Here is a 6736-nt window from a genome sequence, read left to right on the forward strand (position 1 = left end):
TGTTTACCTACGTAACAAACTCACACGTCCTGCACATATATCCCGGAACTTAAGATAAAGTAAAATTTATTTATTTATTTAGAGACGGAGTCTCACTCTGTTGCCCAGGCTGGAGTGCAATGGCCCGATCTCGGCTCACTGCAACCTCCGCCTCACGGGTTCAAGTGATTTTCCTACCTCAGCCTCCCAAGTAGCTGGGATAACAGGCACCGGCCACCACGACTGGCTAATTTTTTATATTTTTAGTAGAGACGGGGTTTTGTCATGTTGGCTAGGCTGGCCCTCCTCGGCCTCCCAAAATGCTGGGATTACAGGCGTGAGCCACTGCACCCAGCCTAAAATAAAATAAAATATTTTTAAAAAGGAGAAAGAAACCAAGTGACTGGGAAGCCGAGGCAAGGAGACTTTTCAGTTTATCCTCTTCTATCTTTTGAATTTTGAGCCAAGTGAAGGTCTTGTCTATTCAAAACAGAAATCATTTCTAACAGAGAAAATAGTGGAGGTACTAGACATCACTATAAATGAGGCTTTCTGGCCGTGGCGCCCAGGCTGGAGTGCAGTGGTGTGATCTCGTCTCGCTGTAACCTCCGCCTCCGGGGTTCAAGCAATTCTCCTGTCTCAGCCTCCCTAGTAGCTGGGATGACAGGCTCCCGGCACTACGCCCGGCTAATTTTTGTATTTTCTAAGTAGAGACAGAGTTTCACCACGTTGGTCAGGCTGGTCTCAAACTCCTGACCTCTGGTGATCCACCCGCCTGGGCCTACCCAAAGTGCTGGGATTATAGGTGTGAGCCACCAAGCCAGGCCTAAATGAGTCTTTCAAAGAGGACTTTAAGAAGCATTGTAGTAAGCGTTTGCCTACGGATATCAATTTAAAATGCAGAAAGCACTCTCCTAAGGTAATGTCGGTGGCCAACTGGGGTTTAAGATAAAACCTCCAGTGCACATTAGCAAAAATGATGTACTCTGCAGATCGGTGAAGCCTTTCAAAGGCGCTGCCAGTGATGATGGAGGAACTGATGGAGAAGATGCTTTAAGTAGTTTGCAGAAAAGTTTCACAAAATGTAAGCAGGAAGAAAAACAACAATTATGTGCAATGCAAACAATCCGGTATCACATGCAAAAAATAATGTTGTAGGAGGCTATTAGAACAACATAGGGCCGGACGCGGTGGGTCACATCTACAATCCCAGCCCTTTGGAGGGCAGAGGCAGGTGGATCGCTTGAGATCAGGAGTTTGAGACCAGCCTGACCAACATGGTGAAACCCCGTCTCTGCTAAAAACACAAAATTATCCGGGCGTGGTGGCGAGTGCCTGTAATCCCAGCTACTTGGGAGGCTGAGACATGAGAATCACGTGAACCAGGAGGTGGAGGCTGCAGTGACCTGAGATCAAACTACTGCACTCCAGCCTGGGTGACAGAGCGAGACTCGTCTCAAAAAACAAAACAAGGCCGGGCACGGTGGCTCACGCCTGTAATCCCAGCACTTTGGGAGGCTGAGATGGGCGGATCACAAGGTCAGGAGATCGAGACCATCCTGGCTAACACGGTGAAACCCCGTCTCTACTAAAAAATACAAAAAACTAGCCGGGCGAGGTGGCAGCGCCTGTAGTCCCAGCTACTCGGGAGGCTGAGGCAGGAGAATGGCGTAAACCCAGGAGGCGGAGCTTGCAGTGAGCCGAGATCATGCCACTGCACTCCAGCCTGGGCGACAGAGCGAGACTCTGTCTAAAAAAACAAAACAAAACAAAACAAAACCCCATAGAAAGTGATTATGACGTAGCATTAGGATCAAAAGGAGGTTATATATATATGGGCCAGGCGCGGTGGCTCAAGCCTGTAATCCCAGCACTTTGGGAGGCCGAGACGGGTGGATCACAAGGTCAGGAGATCGAGACCATCCTGGTTAACACAGTGAAACCCCGTCTCTACTAAAAAATACAAAAAACTAGCCGGGCAAGCTGGCGGGCGCCTGTGGTCCCAGCTACTCGGGAGGCTGAGGCAGGAGAATGGCGTGAACCCGGGAGGCGGAGCTTGCAGTGAGCTGAGATCAGGCCACTGCACTCCAGCCTGGGCGACAGAGCGAGACTCCGTCTCAAAAGGAGGTTATATGATTCTATCATTACACATTGTATGCATGTATCAAAATATATCATATGTAACTCACATATATGTACCACTATTATGTATCAATATAAAATGTAGGTTATAAAGAAAGTATATAATATCACATGTAAGAGAATTTTAAATGTTAATAGAAGAATGTCAGTATGAGTGATTTTAAATTTCTCTTTATTCAGCTGTAATTCTAAATTATGTACATTGCCTTAGCAATAAAAATAATAATATAATGAAGTGTTTTAATAAAAGAGGAAACAAAATTACTTTTTTTTTTTTGGTTTTGAGACATGGTCTCACTCTGTCGCCCAGACTGGAGTGCAGTGATGTGACCTTGGCTCACCGCAACCTCCGCCTCCCAGGTTCAAGCGAATCCCCTGCCTCAGCCTCCCAAGCAGCTGGGATTACAGGCACCTGCCACCACACCCAGCTAATTTTTGTATTTTTAGTAGAGACGTTTCACCATGTTGGCCAGGCTAGTCTCGAATTCCTGACCTCAAGTGATCCACCCACCTCATTCTCCCAAAATGTTGAGATTACAGGCATGAGTCACCGCGCCCAGCCACAAAATGACTTTAAAAATTGTTCTTGAGAGGTCTGCGTTGATACTCCTGCTTTGATATATTCATGCTGCTTTGATCTCTGAGTTTGGAATCTGTTGGTGCTGCCTGTGTGTTTATGTGGCAGTTCTCCCTCCATGCTTCACGCACAGTCACATACTGGCCCTACACAGTTAGATGGCTTTAGAATTTGGTGCACAGGCAAACCTGGGTTTGAATCCCAAATCTACAACTACTAGTTGAGTGACTCTGAGGTTGTGACTTTACCTCCAAGCCTCTCATCTGCAAAACATAGCTAAGAAAGAGCACATATTTTACAGTTTCATGCTGATTCAGTGAGACGACCCTTCACACCTGCCGGCATGTGGTACGTCCTGAATAAAGCTACCTGTGAAGGAAAGAGGGAAGGATGACAATGGTGGTAGTGGTGGTGGTGGTCGTAGTGGATGTGATAGTAGTGGTCGTGATGGTAATGGTGGTGATGGCAGTGGAGATCATAATGATGGTGGAGGTAGTGATGAAGGTGGCAGTGGTGGTGATGGTCCTGATGGTGGTTATGATGGTGGACGTAATAGTCATGGTGATAGCAATGGTGGCAAAAGTGGTGGTGATGGTGATGGTGGTGATAGTGATGGTGGCAAGGGTGATGGTGGTAATCATGGTGATGGTGGTGATGGTGTCAATGGTGATGGTGGTGGTGGTAATAATGGTGATGGTAGTGATGGGAATGGTGGCAATGGTGATGGTGATGGTGGTAATAGCAGTGATGGTGGTGATGGTGACAGTGTCAATGGTGATGGTGGTGGTGGTAATCATGGTGATGGTAGTGATGGGGATGGTGGCAATGGTGATGGTGGTGATGGTAATGGTGGTGGTGATGATGGTGGTAATGATGGTGGTGATTGTAATGGTGGTGGTGATGATGGTGGTAATGATGGTGGTGATGGTAATGGTGGTGGTGATGATGGTGGTAATGATGGTGGTGATGGTAATGGTGGTGGTGATGATGGTGGTAATGATAGTGGTGATGGTAATGGCGGTGGTGATGATGATGGTGGTAATGATGGTGGTGATGGTAATGGTGGTGCTGGTGATAGTGATGATGGCGGTAATGATGGTGGTGATGGTAATGGCAGTGGTGGTGATGGTGATGATGGCGGTAATGATGGTGGTGATGGTAACGGTGGTGGTGGTGATGCCAATGGTAGTAATGGTGATGGTGGTGATGATGATGATACTGATGATGGTGCTGATAGTGATGGTGATGATAGTGGTGGTGATGGTAATAGTGAAGGGGGACAGCATGGTTGTGGTGATGGTGGCAAGGATGGTGGAAGTGACAGTAATGCTGATGGTGATGATGGTGACGACAGAGGTCATGGAGATCTCTCATGTCCTTTTCCTGACCCCAACTGTAATCACAACTTTGCATGCTGAGGACTGACTTTTTACCCAGTGGTGATGAGAATTAACAAGGGTCCTGTGAAGTCACCACAGGAACACAGTGGTGGCCTAAGAAGACCCATCCCATGGAACCACTTATTCCTAAGCAGGCCAACTGCACATTATGCATTGGAATCCTGCTTGCAAATCAAATTTTGCTGCAGATGCTTCTCTCATCCCTTCCATTACTGTCTCCTAAAATCACTTATGGAACTTCTACTATGGGCCAAGTGCCTTAAGAACTTTCTGGCTAATATGGCTATTCTCTTATTGAAAGCTACAACCATCTTATGATGTAGGTCTTTATTTTATTTTATTTTATTTTATTTTATTTTTTTGAGATGGAGTCTCTCTCTGTCACCCAGTAGTGTGATCTCAGCTCACTACAACTTCTGCCTCCTGGGTTCAAGCAATTATCCTGCCTCAGCCTCCCGAGTAGCTGGGACTACAGGTGCGCATCACCATACTCGGCTAATTTTTGTATTTTTAGTAGAGATGGGGTTTCACCACGTTGGCCAGGCTGGTCTGGAACTCCTGACCTCAGGTGATCCACCCATCTTGGCCTCCCAAAGTGCTGGGATTACAGGAGTGAGCCACCATGCCCGGCCATGATGTAGGTCTTATAATTTTATGTCTCCTCAGTCTTCAGATGAGGAAATTGAGGTTCCAAACAATGATATCATTTGCTCAAGATTGTGCTGCTAGGAAAATACAAATCTAAGACTTGGAGGACGTCAGCTTGAGTCCAAAGCCCATGCGCAACCACCTCACCAAGGTCATAAACTCCAAGGTCTCCCAGCATCTAGACATGCAACATAAATACATAAGGCCATTGGTGGGAAGTAATAAGGACTGTGTGGAACTGGACACCAAAGGCTATCTAGAGACACCCACACCCACGTTTTCCCTAAATACAGAACCAGGAGGCCAATCACTTGCAATCTGTACTTCACTGAAATCAAATTCTGTCGTGGGAAACTTGTGTCCCGTTGGTAGAGTTATACTTGATTACTTTCTGGATACCTTTCCTCTTTCAACCTTTGTCTTCTTTTTAGAGTCGTGTTGCTCCACCCTTCAAAAAGTCTACTCTAAAATATAACTGGAAAATTCTCAATGAAAAGAACACCTGTCCAGATAAGGGCATTTCTTTGCTGAGGCCTCATTTGAAACAAGTTTAACTAAAGTGAGTATTTTGAAAGGAATAAGGTGGTAAGATTTTTCACAACAGCCAAGGCCTCTAGGGATGCTGATTTGGAGAGGACATTTGACCATCACCAATTATAAGAAAAGAATTTCACATCAGAGAGAAAGAGAGGCAGACACAGAGAACTGAGCCAAGGATCACACACAAAGAAACTCACTATTTGCAGCGACTGATATTATCTAATTAGGGTTGTTTTCATTTCTGCTTGTTGCCTTCGTGGTTGTTACCCCACTAAGGTGGTGCCATGGTGGCACATGCTAAGGACTGACCTTTTACCCAGTGGTAATAAGAATTAACAAGGGTCCTGTGAAGTCCCCACAGGAACACAGTAGTGGCCTAAGAAGACCCATCCACTGAAAGCGACCAGCCTCCTCCAGTGGGTCATAACCAGCTGGGTGAAAAAGTTGACCTGTAAATCTCTGCTTTGGTCATGAATAAAGCACAAAACCCTTCCACCATGAAAATGACGATGACTGTGAGACTGGCATTTAAACACATGTGCTGATGTGTATATTATGGGTGTGAGGTGTATGCAAAAGCTGCTAATTCATCCTACGGACTTAGGAAACTGGCTCATCTTTTTAGATCTTGTTTTCCTTGTTTTTCATAACATGTTCGTTATAAGCTATGTTCATCTTAGATTATTCTCGAATCTTGATCATTTTAGTTCACCTTAAGCCCCTTTACACACCATTGCCCCCTTCTTTGTGCGTGATAAGGCATCCCAGCAGGTTTCAGACTATCGCATAACGACACACACACTCCTTGCCCAAGCAGAAGTGGAAAAAATGAATGTGAGATAGAAGCTGTCATAGCAGCTCTCAAGAAATAAAGTAATTGGACAAGTAATGAGGCCTCCTTGAAAATGTTTCCAGAACGAGAATATTTTTCTTAGATTCAGGATCACAAGTAAAACACTTCCTATTTTCTATAGGAAGATACTACTTACCCTAAAGATGAAAAGTCCTTGCCTCTCACTGAGCCTGGTAGCTTCTCAGAACTGACAGAAGAGGAAGTATGTTGGTTTTTATCTTGAGCTCCGGTTTCTCAAGGAGTCTTGTGGGTGGACACGGGAGGCTGTGTTGTTGTTTGGGGAGTTTGCATAATGCAGGGTCTATTAGTTCTCCTTCCATTGCCGTAATTTAAGTGGTACATTATCATGGTGGACCATATCAAAGTGCCTCAGAAAATGAACGGGCAAATGGTGATGGTGGTCAGTGGGAAATGGAGAGTGATAATGGAGAGTGAGGCCAACTCCCAAGGATATGGGTTCAACTTCAAAGAGGTCCTTTTAATTTAATTTTCACTACCAGAGTTGAAGGCCAGAGTGTGGAAAGGAGTCAGCATATCTTTGTAGAGCTTAATTTCCTGTTCCAGTTGACCAACTTCGGAAAATGACTCATCCATATT

At 45.4% G+C, this 6736-nt stretch overlaps 1 protein-coding gene across 3 annotated transcripts in view; it reads right to left on the reverse strand.

Moving 5' to 3' along the window:
- LOC100424416 (putative adhesion G protein-coupled receptor E4P) overlaps window positions 1-6322 on the reverse strand; it is a 50495-nt gene extending 44173 nt beyond the window's left edge. For all 3 annotated transcript variants that reach the window (XM_077979690.1, XM_077979691.1, XM_077979689.1), the window contains exon 1: window positions 6276-6322. The gene's annotated coding sequence lies outside the window, so the exon portion shown is untranslated. The remainder of the gene's footprint in view (window positions 1-6275) is intronic.
- Between the last annotated feature and the right edge of the window lie 414 nt (window positions 6323-6736).

This window comes from Macaca mulatta, chromosome 19, assembly GCF_049350105.2.
Source record: "Macaca mulatta isolate MMU2019108-1 chromosome 19, T2T-MMU8v2.0, whole genome shotgun sequence".
Classification (NCBI taxonomy): Eukaryota; Metazoa; Chordata; class Mammalia; order Primates; family Cercopithecidae; genus Macaca; species Macaca mulatta.